Raw genomic sequence first — 16,220 nt, 5'->3', positions numbered from 1 at the left:
CACCTGTGCGCGAGCGGCTGCCGCAGTAAGTAGTGACTTCCCGCCAAGGGGCTTCCTGGGGGGCGGGGGGAAAGCGTGGGGGGCACCTGTGCTTCTGCACCTTAACATGGACTCGATGGGAAGTGATTGACGGGGAATGTAGGTACGCCCCTTGGCTTATTTGGATATGCCTGTGCCTTGCCCTCTGTGACAGGGAAGGATGCAGAGTTATGATGGTTAATGTCTGTTATGTTATTATTAATAATAAGCATCAGTGGAGATCGCTCATCCAGGTTTCTAGTGGGTATATTTAAAAGCTTGCATATAAACATGTACTGACTCTAGTGGAAACTGAGCATTTTCTGAAAATACAATTCCCTTTGATTTTTTGTTGCATGCATGTAGTTTATCCTCTGCAACAGAAAGCCACCCAAAAAAATATATTTCAGAGGAAAGTTGCTTCTTCTGCGTTCTCTCATCCACCATTCTAGTTTGCCTATTAATAACAGTGCATGTTGAAATTTACTTTGCAAACTGATTTTTCTCAAAATAACTGTCTTTTAGACTTCTATTCATGGATGTATGTATGCATACATACATGTGGTTTTCCTTCTATAATAGAATATGACTTAAAATAACACATCCCTACTATTGAGGAAGAAAATTGCTACTTCTGCATTCTCTCATCAAGGATTATAGTTAATTGCTAATTATACAAAATTATATGTTGAGGTCCTAGAATTAAAGTCTTAACCTTTTATTTAAGGGGAAGATTTGGTAGTTTTATTCTTCTTTTGTAGACTTTCTAACATTCAATTATAAGTTTTTGTGAAAGAAAAGAGACCTGTATAAAACACATTTGTTTTTTATGGTACTTTTAGGATTTATAATTAAGTGTTGGTGCTTCTCTGTTTTCTCATCCACATATTTTAGTAGAGCTGTTATTTTATGTTAATATTATATACCAGGCTATTAATTCCTTGGTGTAGGCAGAAAGCTTCTCAAGCTGCTGAATCCTAAAAACAATGGAAAGAGGTGGTTGCTATTTGTCTTTTGACATTAAATGCCATGCTAAATCTTTCTTAGCCTACATTTAAAAAATACATGTTTTTAGAGCTGTGCCTGTGAGTCCATTGATGGAACAGTATCTCTTAGTTTCTAGACTTCTTGGATATTGTAACATTTCCCTGTATGCTGTTTTCAGAGTGATGCTCTTCTTGGCTCTTATCAAGTTATGCCATCTTACATGATCCCATGAAAGACATATTGTACTACCACATTGGAATGGATGTAGTGAATATACCTCCAGGCCCCAAATGGGCAGTAGTAACTGGGCTTGGTACTTGCTATAAGAGACCATGTTTAATTTCATATATCTGGAATGAATCGAGGGATCACATCTCTAATACCAATGTCTGTATGAGGAATGAGCATATATTTTCTACCACCCAACACCCATGCTACTGTAACCCCGATGACCAGGGTTGGCAGGCAGGATCGAACTTAGGACCTCTGGAGCTTAGTGCATGAGCCTCTACCGCATGAGCTAAAAGCCAGCTGGCTATTAGCTAAGGCTGCAGAGCAGACTTATTTTCTCTCTCTTTTTCTCTCTAAGTGGTCTCGGTGCCACTAAATGGGACAGATCACCACACCCAGAAGGTGTGTGGGTTACACTACCTCATGCCTTTTGGGGTTCTGTGCTCCCAACACGGCTCATATGCTGCATCAACAGATGCTACAAAACAGTCTAATCTCTTGGATACATATACATTTTATCGGGGGTTTTCATAAGACTGTATTGGCAAATTCATACCATTTCAAATAAGAAAAAGGGTGTATGTGTGGGAGGCGGGGATTAGGGTTTTTAGGAGGGCTGATTAGTCACTGACAATTTAAGTGGCTATAGTAAAAACATTGCTGCTTCTTGTAGATTTTAAGTATGCAATATTTCCTTGGGTTATATGCATGGTCTGCTTTATTAAAATTGAACAACCATGTAAATATTTTATTCTCTTTATAGACACATCTTATATACTATACACTCAATGCAGCGACACAATGTTAGACCCTGATCCTGCAAAGACTCAAGAATGTGCATAATTTTATTTATGTGAGTAATCCCTTTGAAGCCAATACACCTGCTCACATGTATGAATTTAAACAGCCTTAGAGTCCAAAATGTATCTTCAGTTTAAGCACACAAACAGACAAACAAAACAACAGTAGTTCACCTAGACTAAAACACAGAAAATAATTACAATAATATTAGTCTAGATCATCCCCTTCTGTGCTGATACCCACAGGAAGGAGTCTTGGAAAGAGAAAATCTTCATGAGGACATCCTAATGGAGACCCCTCCATTACCTGAACATCATCCTGTTGGGGTTTGCGCTTTATGAAAAAGGTGGTGTGGCCTGCCCCCAAAATTGGGTTCCTTGGAGATCCATGGGAGTCCAGGGCCATCTGCATGGAGTTCTTGCACCTTTGCACCAGCTCTGGTCTCTGCTGACCTCGTTTCATGTGGAAGTGGGGAGATCGACAAGCAAAGGGTCCCCTGTGCATGCAGAACTAGGGGTTATGATCTGAGCCATCTGTCTTCTGCATTAAAATATTAATGTTATATGTAAACCATAAAAAATACAGAATGTGTGGAGTGCTGAACTGCTATTTCTTGTAGCATCTGGACATTAATCTTGCGTGGTTTCTGAGATCTGAGATCTCACAAGATTAGACACCTGGGGAAATGAATTCTAATCCTGGTTCTACCACGGATGCCTTCTGTTTTATTGGATAGGTCCCAACTTGAGTGTAGTTACACCCAGGTATTAATTTGACTCTATGTTTTAGATTCCTCATTTTTTAAATTGGATCTGAAGATACTTACCTTGCTCATATGGCTGTTGTGATGATTAATTAGTTAATGTGTGCAAAGTCCTTTAAAATCTGAAATGGTATATAGTGTAAAATATGAAATAATAATTAGTACTATAATTTATGTATTACTTATTTTTATTATTAGTGAACTCTCCAGGGGAAATTCTGTTTTACGTATGTTTTCAGCCTTATAACTGATGGATCTTTGGGTTTTTGTCTTGAATGTTTAGTGAAATTCTATTGGAGAAGCTGTAAGAGTTGGAAGTTCCAAGAAGCAAGATGAACCTATCATCCACAGTCCTTGTCTTGGAAAGTGACTCAGGGAAAAACAAATGGCATCACCAGGGTCGTAGCCTTACCATTAACTTTGCCATCTGGATTTCTGGTGGACCCAGGGCTGAAGAGGCTTTCAGATCACCTCAGACCTGACAATGAGGTTTTTAACAATTTACCTGAACAAAAGTTTAAGACTGTTACTCTTAGAATGTCTGTTTTGGAGGATAAAGTCTCAGCATTAGAGACTTGATTTCGTATTTACTGAAGTTACAAAAGAAAATAAAGAAGTAAAGAAGGACCTTTTGGAGTACAAGTAATGCACAAAATATCTTAGTAGGGTTGGTGTTCCTGAGTTCTTTTGGCTTGAAAGATCCTATAACATCCTTTTCCAAAAAAGGGGTACCGGCAACACTGGGATTGAATTCCCCTGAGACCTTTCTTCTAGAATCAGTGAGTTTTTTGCTTCTCTTGTACCACTGACAGCTTGCTATGAGGATAATTCTCATTACACAGTCTGCGCTTAACACAAGAAGTAGGATTTTGAAAGCCTCCAGGACCTTGGGTGAAGCAAGGTGTCAAGGAAAAAAAGCAAGGTTATATCCATAGCATGCCGCTAATCTAGTAAAGAAAACAAATGCCTTTGTGGCTGTGAAGAAAATCTGCACAGCATGGGATAACACTTTGCCTTATTGTCACTTGCAAAACTGAGGGGTCCCCATGGTTGCAACAAATGTTTATTTGGACCTGAAGCTTATATTAATCATTTCATAGATCAGTGTATGGCTGAATTAACAGAGTAGGTGAAAGAGGCAGATTCAGATGCTGTCCATTGAAGATTTAGGGCCATATTCTACCCAATTGGGACTTACCCAATGAAATACCATTGACCAGTGGAGTTTCACAGCGCATGAGTCAGAACAGAATTTGTCCCTTTAGAATAATTACGTATGTGTGCAACAACTACTGAAGTCAGTGGAATGTATATGTGTATCTGAGGGATGAATTTGCCCCTTAGACCTTTTGCTCTGAAAAATATCTGACTTCCTTTAAAAGCTTCCCCCTTCGGATTGTTTGGAGGTTTCTATAGTTGTTGAAGCATGCAGCATGATTCACACACTCATACTGCCCTAATTTGCTTTCTAGAATCTTTTAATATACAAATAATTAATCATGCACAGTACACATTCAGCACCTTTCATGTAAGGTTTTCAAAATACTTTACAAACAGTAAATTAAGCCTCACAAAATCTTTGTGGGCCACATGTTATCTTCATTTTACAGATGGAGAAGCTGAGGCAGAGAGAATTGAAAAAGGACATTTTGGCCCCACAGAATTCAATGGGAATTTTGTCATTGACTTCAGTGGAGCCGGGATTTCACTTTTTTGTGCATAAATCAGATTGTCATGGTTTCCTCTGTCTAGTCAAAAGAACAAGGAGTACTTGTGGCACCTTGGAGACTAACAAATTTATTTGCCTAAATAAATTTGTTAGTCTCTAAGGTGCCACAAGTACTCCTCATTCTTTTTGCTGATATAGACTAACACGGCTACCACTCTGAAATCTGTCTAGTCAGTTACTTAGGTAGTTTCCACTGTTTGGCTCTCTCTGGTCACTGCTTGAGAGAACCACACAAACATTTTTTTTTTTTTTGAAAAAACAGGAAAATATGAAGAAACCACAATAATTGGAAGGGGGACTTCGGGGAAAGCGTAGAACCTGAAATATTTTTAATTCATATTTTTTTAGCTTAGTAAATTTCAAGTGGATGCTGTGTGTGTCTGTCTCTCGTCTCTCATCTCTCGTCCCCCCCGAGGCCCCTCCCCCCCACACCTCTCGAACCAGTGGAAAAGAAGGGACTTTATGTCTCAAATTTTTAAAAGTTCATGGCTGTCTGTGTGCAGATTAGGTCTATGCAAAAGTGCATGGACACACTTTGGAAAATCTGAGACCAGATACCCAAATTGTGTGTATTATAATGTGTTTTATTCCCCTGCAAGAATGTAAGACTTATTTTGTTGTTGAAAAATTATTAATTTAAAATGTTAAAAGGTCAAAGACTAGGCTACTGTGATAGTAGAATACAGGGAGCATGTTGGAGAATAGAGAGAAATGTGGCTGAGAAGTTAGGAAGAGTCCATAAAGTTCCTTATAGATCAGGATGTTGGATCACATTAAAGAAGTTCTGTATTAAAATCACAGTTTGATTCCCCATAGTTTAAATTCCAGGTTATTACTAATTAAGAGGTCTCTTGGTTTTTGGTACTGTTTCTCTCCCTCTATGTGTGAAACTTGCAAGCTGCTAATTGCGTTAGTACATTCTAAGACAGAGTCTGTTCTCAAAGCAATTCACACAAAGAGAGACTCAAAGCAATACTCTGTAACAACAGAAACAGCGCCCAGAGACTCCCCACCCTTCTGTTGTATTCATCTTGCTTTGTTAACAATTGTGATTAAAATAGAGATAGAGGATGTATGTGGATGGATGCTTGGTGTGGATAATAACTGAATGATCAGGGAGGTGCCAGCCTAAGAATCCAGTGTCCATCAGCCGAAGAAGGTGTCAAGTGGAAACAACCAGAGGATCCCCAGAGGGCAGACTGGAATCCACCCAACAGCCTCAAGAATGGGAGAACCAAAGAACAAGATAACATCTGGCAGCATGGAACCGTCAGGAATGTGCTATCTGCTGATTGATTCAGCAACAGCATGATGAAGCAATTCCCATAGACTGACGTAGGAAGAAATTCCTATAAAAATGGACTCTAGAAAGTGAGAACTTTGGGGTCTGATTCTGCAAACCAACTTCCAGGAGCATCAGATGAGCATCTGACAAGGCCCTGCTCCCTCCTCATGTCCAGGCTACCTGGCCAGTGGCTTGGCATGAGCAACTCTAAGGCTGGTAACTATGAGAACAACTTTGTAGAACCTGTGTGTGTGTGTATGAATGAATGTGTGAATAAATATGAGATTGAATGGAATGTTATAGCTATAACTAACTGCTTACTATGATTCTTTCTGTATTCACAATAAATGTGGTATTTTGCCTTTTTCCCTTTAATAAGATCCTGCTGGTTTTTATTTTATTGGTGTAACAAGGAGAGAGATGAGATATTTCATGCTGAAATGGACAGAGAGCCACTGAAGATTTATGTGAAGAGAGTGGTATGTTCCAGTTAATATGAATGGGTGAGCAGATGAGTTGCAACAGTTACATTACTTAAGATGCAGAAAATTCTGAATAGCCTGCTGCATCCATGTGAGGCCACAAATGCAGTGGAAAATCATGTTTCTGCTGTGCAGGAGGGCTAAGCAGCAGAGAACCCAAACAGGTGGACTGTGCCCCGTTCTGTATGTTCTAGAGCACAGAGGTGTTTGGTGGGTCCATGCATGGTACCAGAGAGTGGTAGAATGTGGTCAAATGGGGTTGTTGTCAGTGGAATTGTGCACAGTCTAGATGTACTGGGCCAACCTGCCATATGAAGAAACAGTGAACTGTGCTTGCTGTGTCCCTCTCCCCCTGCAATAGTGACTGTGGCTTGGTCATGTCATTTACTGCATATTTGAGATAGGTATTTCAATCTCTGAGTCCCAGGACATTTCTGCCATGTTCATAAGGTCACATCCAGTTTACTTGGGCTACACATTCTTTTCCAGTATTTTGCTCAATGAAAGTAAATGAAGGTCTACTCTAAGTCCTGGTCTACACTAGGAGTTTAGGTCGAATTTAGCTGCGTTAAATCAATGTAAACCTGCACCCGTCCACATGATGAAGCCCTTTTTTTTTTGACTTAAAGGGCTCTTAAAATTGATTTCCCTACTCCACCCCTGACAAGTGGATTAGCTCTTATATCGGCCTTGCCGGGTCGAACTTGGAGCACTGTGGACGCAATTAGATGGTATTGGCCTCCGGGAGCTATCCCAGAGTGCTCCATTGTGACGGCACTGGACAGCACTCTCAACTCAGATGCACTGGCCAGGTAGACAGGAAAAGACCTGCGAACTTTTGAATTTCAATTTCCTCTCTGGCCAGTGTGGCAAGCTGCAGGTGACCATGCACAGCTCATCAGCAGAGGTAAGCATGATGGAGTCCCAGAATCGCAAAACAGCTCCAGCATGGACTGAATGGGAGGTACGGTATCTGAACGCTGTATGGGGAGAGGAATCCGTGCTATCAGAGCTCCGTTCCAGTTTTCGAAATGCCAAAACATTTGTCAAAATCTCCCAGGGCATGAAGGACAGAGGCCATAACAGGGACCTGAAGCAGTGCTGCATGAAACTTAAGGAGCTGAGGCAAGCCTACCAGAAAACCAGAGAGGCGAACGGCTGCTCCAGGTCAGAGCCCCAACCATGCCACTTCTATGATGAGCTGCATGCCATTTTAGGGGGTTCAGCCACCACCACCCCAGCCGGGTTGTCTGACTCCTTCAATGGAGATGGAGGCAACATGGAAGCAGGTTTTAGGGACGAGGAAGATAGCTCACAGCAAGCAAGCGGAGAAACCGGTTTTCCCGACAGCCAGGAACTGTTTCTCACCTAGACCTGGAGTCAGTACCCCCCGAACCCACCCAAGGCTGCAACCCAACCCGGACCCGGCAGGCTGAGAAGGGACCTCTGGTGAGTGTACCTTTTAAAATAGCATACATGGTTTAAAAGCAAGCATGTTTAATGATTAAATTTGCCCTTGCATTCGCGGCTTTCCTGGATGTACTCCCAAAGCCTTTGCAAAAGGTTTCTGGGGAGAGCAGCCTTATTCCGTCCACCATGATAGGACACTTTACCACTCCAGGCCAGTAGCACATACTCGGGAATCATTGTACAACAAAGCATTGCAGTGTATGTTTGCTGGCGTTCAAACAACATCCGTTCTTTATCTCTCTGTGTTATCCTCAGGAGAGTGATATCATTCATGGTCACCTGGTTGAAATAGGGTGCTTTTCTTCAGGGGACACTCAGAGGTGCCCGTTCCTGCTGGGCTGTTTGCCTGTGGCTGAACAGAAATGTTCCCCACTGTTAGCCACGGGGAGGGGGCAGTGGTGAGGGGTTAGCCACGCGGTGGGGGGAGGCAAAATGCGACCTTGTAACGAAAGCGCATGTGCTATGTATGTAATGTTAACAGCAAGGTTTACCGTGAAAGAGTGTACCCATTGTTCTATAAAATGTGAATACCACTTTTTAAATACCACTGTCCCTTTTTTTTTTCTCCACCAGCTGCATGTGTTTCAATGATCAGAGGATCTTCTCCTTCCCAGAGGCTAGTGAAGATTAGAAAGAGGAAAAAAATGCACTCATGATGAAATGTTCTCTGAGCTCATGCTGTCCGCCCACACTGACAGAGCACAGACGAATGCGTGGAGGCAGATAATGTCAGAGTGCAGGAAAGCACAAAATGACCGGGAGGAGAGGTGGCGGGCTGAAGAGAGTAAGTGGCGGGCTGAAGACAGGGCTGAAGCTCAAATGTGGTGGCAGCGTGATGAGAGGAGGCAGGATTCAATGTTGAGGCTGCTGGAGGATCAAACCAATATGCTCCAGCATATGGTTGAGCTGCAGCAAAGGCAGCTGGAGCACAGACCACCGCTACAGCCGCTGTGTAACCAACCACCCTCCTCCCCAAGTTCCATAGCCTGCTCACCCAGACGCCCAAGAACGTGGTGGGGCGGCCTCCGGCCACCCAGCCACTCCACCACAGAGGATTGCCCAAAAAACAGAAGGCTGGCATTCAATAAGTTTTAAAGTTGTAAACTTTTAAAGTGCTGTGTGGCATTGTCGTTCCCTCCTCCACCACCCCTCCTGGGCTACCTTGGTAGTCATCCCCCTATTTATGTGATGAATGAATAAAGAATGCATGAATGTGAAGCAACAATGACTTTATTGCCTCTGCAAGCGGTGATTGAAGGGAGGAGGGGAGAGTGGTTAGCTTACAGGGAAGTAGAGTGAACCAAGGGGCGAGGGGTTTCATCAAGAAGAAACAAACAGAACTTTCACACCGTAGCCTGTCCGGTCATGAAACTGGTTTTCAAAGCTTCTCTGATGCGCACCATGCCCTCCTGTGCTCTTCTAACCGCCCTGGTGTCTGGCTGCGCATAACCAGCAGCCAGGTGATTTGCCTCAACCTCCCACCCCGTCATAAACATCTCCCCCTTACTCTCACAGATATTGTGGAGCGCACAGCAAGCAGTAATAACAGTGGGAATATTGGTTTCGTAGAGGTCTAACCGAGTCAGTAAACTGCGCCAGCGCACGTTTAGACATCCAAATGCACATCCTACCACCATTCTGTGCTTGCTCAGCCTGTCGTTGAACAGCTCCTGACTACTGTCCAAGCTACCGGTGTATGGCTTCATGAGCCATGGCATTAAGGGGTAGGCTGGGTCCCCAAGGATACATATAGGCATTTCAACATCCCCAATGGTTATTTTCTGGTCTGGGAATAAAGTCCCTTCCTGCAGCTTTTGAAACAGACCAGAGTTCCTGAAGATGCGAGCATCATGTACCTTTCCCAGCCATCCCACGTTGATGTTGGTGAAACGTCCCTTGTGATCCGCCAGAGCTTGCAGCACTATTGAAAAGTACCCTTTGCGGTTTATGTACTCGCTGGCTTGGTGCTCCAGTGCCAAGATAGGGATATGGGTTCCGTCTATGGCCTCACCGCAGTTAGGGAATCCCATTGCAGCAAAGCCATCCACTATGACCTGCACATTTCCCAGGGTCACTACCCTTGATATCAGCAGATCTTTGATTGCGTGGGCTACTTGCATCACAGCAGCCCCCACAGTAGATTTGCCCACTCCAAATTGATTCCCAACTGACCGGTAGCTGTCTGGCATTGCAAGCTTCCACAGGGCTATTGCCACTCGCTTCTCAACTGTGAGGGCTGCTCTCATTTTGGTATTCATGCACTTCAGGGCAGGGGAAAGCAAGTCACAAAGTTCCATGAAAGTGCCCTTACGCATGCAAAAGTTTCGCAGCCACTGGGAATCATCCCAGACCTGCAACACTATGTGGTCCCACCAGTCTGTGCTTGTTTCCCGAGCCCAGAATCGGCATTCCACCACATGAAACTGCCCCATTAGCACCATGATGCCTGCATTGGCAGGGCCCATGCTTTCAGAGAAGTCTGTGTCCATGTCCTCATCACTCACGTCACTGCGCTGACGTTGCCTACTCGTCCAGTATTGCTTTGCCAGGTTCTGATGCTGCATATACTGCTGGATAATGCGTGTGGTGTTTAATGTGCTCCTAATTGCCAAAGTGAGCTGAGCGGGCTCCATGCTTGCCGTGGTATGGCGTCCGCACAGAAAAAAAGCGCGGAACGATAGTCTGCCATTGCTCTGTTGGAGGTAGGGGCGACTGACGACATGGGTTACAGGGTTGGCTTACAGGGAATTAAAATCAACAAAGGGGGTGGCTTTACATCAAGGAGTATTTCAGGCAGGACTTCATGGAGGATTCCAATAAGAAATGGTGCACCTAAGTAATTGTTCTTATTGGAACAAGCAGGTTTGTCTGGCCTCTGATTGATACATGGCTAGATTTACCTCGCTGTACATTCTCTGTGAGTGACTGCAGTGTGACCTAGAGGAATGAGTCCCCTAGACGGGGGGCGGGGAAGCAAATGAGTACAAATCAAATCTAGTCTATTTCTTGTCTATTTCTTGTTTTGATCCACTCCATCTATCTTTTACATCTTTGGCTGGCAGCAGACGGTGCAGGACTGCAAGCCATCCACATGTCATGGCTGCTCGGCAGAAGATGGTGCAATAGGACTGCTCGCCATCCGAATCACCTGCTTGCTCACCATAAGATGGTTCAATAAGACTGACTGCAGAACTAAAGAGAATGACCTGGTCGAGTCACTCCTAATTTAGTCCCTGTGCCCATGTCTGCCCAGGCGCTCCTGATCGACCTCACAGAGGCAACCAGGAGCACCTCGGACACGACGATGACGGCTACCAGTCCTATTGCACCGTCTGCTGCCACAAGGCAATGGGTTGCTGCTGCTGTGTAGCAATGCAGTACCGCGTCTGCCAGCACCCAGGAGACATACGGTGACCGTGAGCTGAGCGGGCTCCATGCTTGCCGTGGTATGGCATCTGCACAGGTAACTCAGGAAAAAAGGCGCAAAACGATTGTCTGCCGTTGCTTTCACAGTGGGAGGGAGGGAGGGAGAGTCTGATTACATGTACCCAGAACCACCCATGACAATGTTTTTTACCCCATCAGGCACTGGGATCTCAACCCAGAATTCCAATGGGCAGTGGAGACTGCGGGAACTGTGGGATAGCTACCCACAGTGCAACACTCCGGAAGTCGATGCTTGCCTTGGTACGGTGGAAGCACTCCGCCAAGTTAATGCACTTAATGCACTTCGAGCATTTTCTGTGGGGACACACGCAATCGAATATATAAAAACGATTTCTAAAAAAACGACTTCTATAAATTCGACCTAATTTCATAGTGTAGACATACCCTCAAAGAATTTGGCAGAGGAATCATCAAGCTATTGTTTGATGTAGGTGATGATTTGAAAGAAACAGTAGGAAGATTTACATACCTGGGTAATGAAGTTCAATAGCATTTCTTTTAACTTTTAAATTACATTAAAATTGATCAGTGCTGATACTCTTTTTTTATGGGTGTTATACTGAAGTGCTGTTATGCTTTGCTTACAAAGGAATTCGTCTGGGTAGGATGAAATAACCTCATAAAATTAAATTCCTTTATCTGTTTTCATGTACATAATAAAAATCACCCAGCTATTTATTTAAACTAACCACATAGCTCCCAAATTTCATTTTTCTGATGTATAAAATAAGCTTGTATAAGGTTTGGGATGTTTTGAACTATGCATATATGCTGTAGATATAAATATAATTTCTTAGAATGTTGCAATATTTTTCTCTCTCTGAGTTTTCATGGAGAAGGGTATCTTGTGGCACTTTTTAATATTACTTGTTTAACTGCATATACAGCACCTTGAGGCAAGTGGATAAATCTAATTTGTACATTATGAGTAATGCTTTAAGTTCTACAAATATACATGCAGTTACAATAGCTTGTGTTCTAAACAGACAAGTACTATGTCTTCATGTGAAAGGATGTTCTTGTAGTGGAGAAGGATGGTCTTACATTTAAGATACTTGACAAGGGTTCAGGAGATCTAGGTTCACTTCATGGCTCTGCCAAAGACTTTCTGCCTATTCTTGGGCAAGTTACTTAATTTTTCTATGCTTCAGTTCCCTGTCCAGGCAGGGTAATAATATTTCCCTACTTTATATTAATGAGTATTAAATGTTCAAATGCTTCAGTGATGGGTGTTGTACAAATAGCTATATAGGCAGCATATAGACCATAATTAGATTTGGTCTAATTAAAAACATATCATTTGACACATTTTGAACTTTATATTATTCATAAATAATTCACAAACCAATCCTAACATTACACAAACAAATTTCAGCTAAAATGAGGTTTCTTTTCTTTTTCTTTTCCTAAAATGGGGTTGCCTTTCTTAAACCTGTTGAAGTGCAAGTTTCTAGTGCCCCCAGAATTTGGAACAAAGACTTGAAATCTGCCTGTGGATTGCTTTGCTGTTGGAATTTGCCTTTTGCTGTTTCCATAAAAATCAACCCAAATTTGGCCAAGTTATAATCAGTGTGCTTTGATGGATTTAAATCACTGGTTTTAATCATGGTTTATATCAGCAAACAGGAATGTTTTATTTAAATAATCAATTTTAATCTTGTTTTGCATTTGTACTTCTTAGCTATTTTTGTAAAGAAAGGTTGATTCTTATGGGTTGGTAACCATTAAAACATGTTGATTTGCAACTAAATACAGGCTTTACACTAAATTTTGGTACTATATCTGTCTGCATTTCTTTAAGCTATTATGTGGCTTAACTTACATTTATTCAGATTCTGAATATTTAGGTTTTTTGTTATGATAGAAAATGGTGAATGATGCATTTGTGATCTACTAGATTAATTTTTTACTCATGATTTGTGTCAAGCTCTGTTTGGATGGAAATTGGAATTAAATTAAAAATGCAAAAAAAACTCCATTTATATTTTTTCATTAAATAAAACTACCTTAAATGTTTATAAGTTTATAAAAACATGTGTTACATGTAAAACTGATTACTTAAAAAAAAAGTATTATATACTGGCCATGAACCAAGCTCTTAGGTGCTACGATAATAATAATAATAATCTGTGGTTATAGAATTAACCTAATAGTTTCTGGTCACCACGTTATTCAAGATTTAGAACTAGTAGATCTCCTCCTTTCTCACTTTGTTTTTATTCAGAGACTGGAAGAGGAAAACCAGGTTTTCTCTTTTTTTTCCCCAACTCCCAATCAGTTTCTTAACTTTGAGTTAACTAGTCATTGAACTGACCTAGCTGAATAAATTGAAACAAAGAAAATATTCTCTCTGTACCTTTTGAAAAAGCAGCTGTAGTCAAAAGTTGGTTTAGCACTTCAACAGCTCTGGTTCCAGGTGCTTAGCCAGTGGCTTCCGCCAGTTGAATGGTTTGAATTTCATTAAAATGTTTGCAGCAGACATGTATTGGTTAATGTTATTTTTAATTTAATTTAAAGTACTGTAATAGATTATAGTAAGTGTAGGCCTTAAAATTTGTTCTAATTTTAAGTAGGTTTATTTTAAAAAAGAAAAGTGTATTTAAATAAAAAAAATCCAATTTAAGAAACTCTGATTTTTTTTAAAAATAATTGATTTTTATTCACCTGGTTAATAATACAAAACTAGGGAGGTAGTAATTCTCTTTTGTGTCACCCTGATGGAGCCACACATGAAATACTGGATGCAGTTCTGGGCTTCACAATTTAGGGATGGTATAAAAAGACTAGAGATGATACAAAGCTGGTAACAGGTAATGAATGAAGACGAAGAGATATGGCATGAAGAGAAACAGAAGTAACCATGTTAAAGAGAAGACCCAGAGGATTTATGATCACAGAGTATACATACTTTCAAGGGAATGGTATAATGAAGAAAGGGAATTATTCACACTCTTGGAAGATGGAAGGACAAGGTGCAATGACGTGAAGCTAAAGAAGGAAAATGATAGTCATTAGGAAAGGGTTCTTAACTATCAGAGGAATTGGGCAGTGAAATAGACAGTTGAATAACCATCACTGCAGATATGATGTTAATGAGAATAATATAGTTGAGTATTCTTGCAAAGTGCAGTTGGTCAGGCTAGATGGCCTGTGTGGCCTTTTCCATCTGTCTATGATTTTGTGAACTTACAAATGTCACTCCCCAGCCCAGGCTCAGTACATCATCCTCATCACCTCTCATATGCTCCCTCAACTACCATTCATCTTTTTGTAACAGAAAATCATCTTGGAATCACTCCTGCTCTCAGGAGCAGATTTCCCAGTGACTTCGGTTGGAAGATCAAGCCCTTTGCATTTTCCATTTACATACATTTTTCTTTGTTTTAGATAGATAATTTGCCCAGTAGTAATCAGAAATGACTTCATAATAACAGGTTTCAGAGTAGCAGCCATGTTAGTCTGTATCCGCAAAAAGAACAGGAGGACTTGTGGCACCTTAGAGACTAACAAATTTATTTGAGCATAAGCTTTCGTGGGCTATCAGATGAAGTGGGCTGTAGCCCACGAAACCTTATGCTCAAATAAATTTGTTAGTCTCTAAGGTGCCACAAGTACTCCTGTTCTTTTTTCATAATAACAGCTATTCTGTCCTCTGGATTTTCCAGTATGTCCTGTCTTCTCTCTCTCTCTCTCTCTCTCTGCCTTTTGGTAAGATCTTTGGGGGCAGGGACCATCTTTATCTCTCTGTCTTGTACAGCACCAGGTGCACTGTTAGTGCTTATCTAATAACTCTAATAGAAGTCGGGGGTGAGGGTTGCCAAAGAATGCTCAATATCCTTTCACTTGGAGATACATATAAATTGGAACTTGTTACATTATTCCACTGATAGGTGTCTGAAATGCAGCTTTATGTAATAAAATAGATTATATAGAGAGAAAGTATTAAAGATGTAGCAAACTAATATTTAATTTGGGCACTGCATATGTTACTATACCAGAGGATTTCTGTATGATTTTTAATTTTATATAGTTTAAAGATCCCAAAGTAATGTTAATGAGAAGGCCAAACTGCTCAGCACATCTTGGGACAGAGATAAGATTTTGCAAAAACAACTGTTCCTCGGAACAGCACACAGAGACTCCCACCCTTCTCACATGCTTTATCTTCCTTGTTATGTAATATGGTAAGGGGGTTAAGCAATTTTGTTACACCCTATAAGAGTTGTTAAAGTCAGAAGAGATATATGTTGAAATAAAGCTCGAAAATGCACGTGAATGGATGTTGTGTGTAAATAGAAGATGAATGGTTAGGAGTGCCAGCCTAAGAGTTACCATTTCAGTATCGACTGGCCGAAGAATGCGCTAAGTGGAGATAACTGGATGACCCCCGGAGGGCAGACTGGAATCCACCCAACAGCCTCAAGGATGGGAGAACCAAAGAACAATATAAAATCTGGCAGCATGGAGCCGTCAGGGAGGTGCCATCTGCTGATTGATTCAGCAACAGCATGATAAAGCCACCTCCATAGACTGGCATAGGAATAAAACTCCTATAAAAACAGACCCTAAAGACTAAGGACTTTGAATCTGGTTCTACAACCACCCTCCAGGAGCATCAGATGCGCATCTGACAAAGACTCGGCTCCACCCTCATGTCCAGGTTACCTGGCCAGTAACTTGGCATGAGCAACCTCTAGGCGGGTAACTATAACAACTTTGCAGAACTTGTGTGTGTATGTGTGTGGGAGTGAATGGGATGTAGTACCGGCCACCGACTGTACTAGGAGGTACGACATCGTGCATCAACTATGGGAAAGGGACTGAGAGACTTTTTCCATTGGACCATATGAACTGAAACCATAAACTCACTGAACATTAAATCTCACCAAATGAGAGTAAATCCATCATCATCGTATCCACTCATTATACTCCATGCCTGAACATAGCCATTATATGAACAACATACCCCCATATCTCAATGTCTGTACTTTGACCCATTAACCTTTT

The 16,220-nt window shown here is 41.6% G+C and overlaps 1 long non-coding RNA gene across 1 annotated transcript; it reads left to right on the top strand.

The window, feature by feature from the left end:
* Nucleotides 1-5,805: 5,805 nt before the first annotated feature.
* Nucleotides 5,806-8,981, top strand: LOC140912097 (uncharacterized). Its single transcript, XR_012159224.2, has 3 exons — nt 5,806-6,317; nt 6,926-7,745; nt 8,340-8,981. It is a non-coding gene; the product is annotated as an uncharacterized LOC140912097 (long non-coding RNA).
* Nucleotides 8,982-16,220: the final 7,239 nt, after the last annotated feature.

This window comes from Lepidochelys kempii, chromosome 5 (assembly GCF_965140285.1).
Source record: "Lepidochelys kempii isolate rLepKem1 chromosome 5, rLepKem1.hap1, whole genome shotgun sequence".
Lineage (NCBI taxonomy): Eukaryota > Metazoa > Chordata > Testudines > Cheloniidae > Lepidochelys > Lepidochelys kempii.
This window is presented reverse-complemented; position numbering and strand designations above follow the sequence as displayed.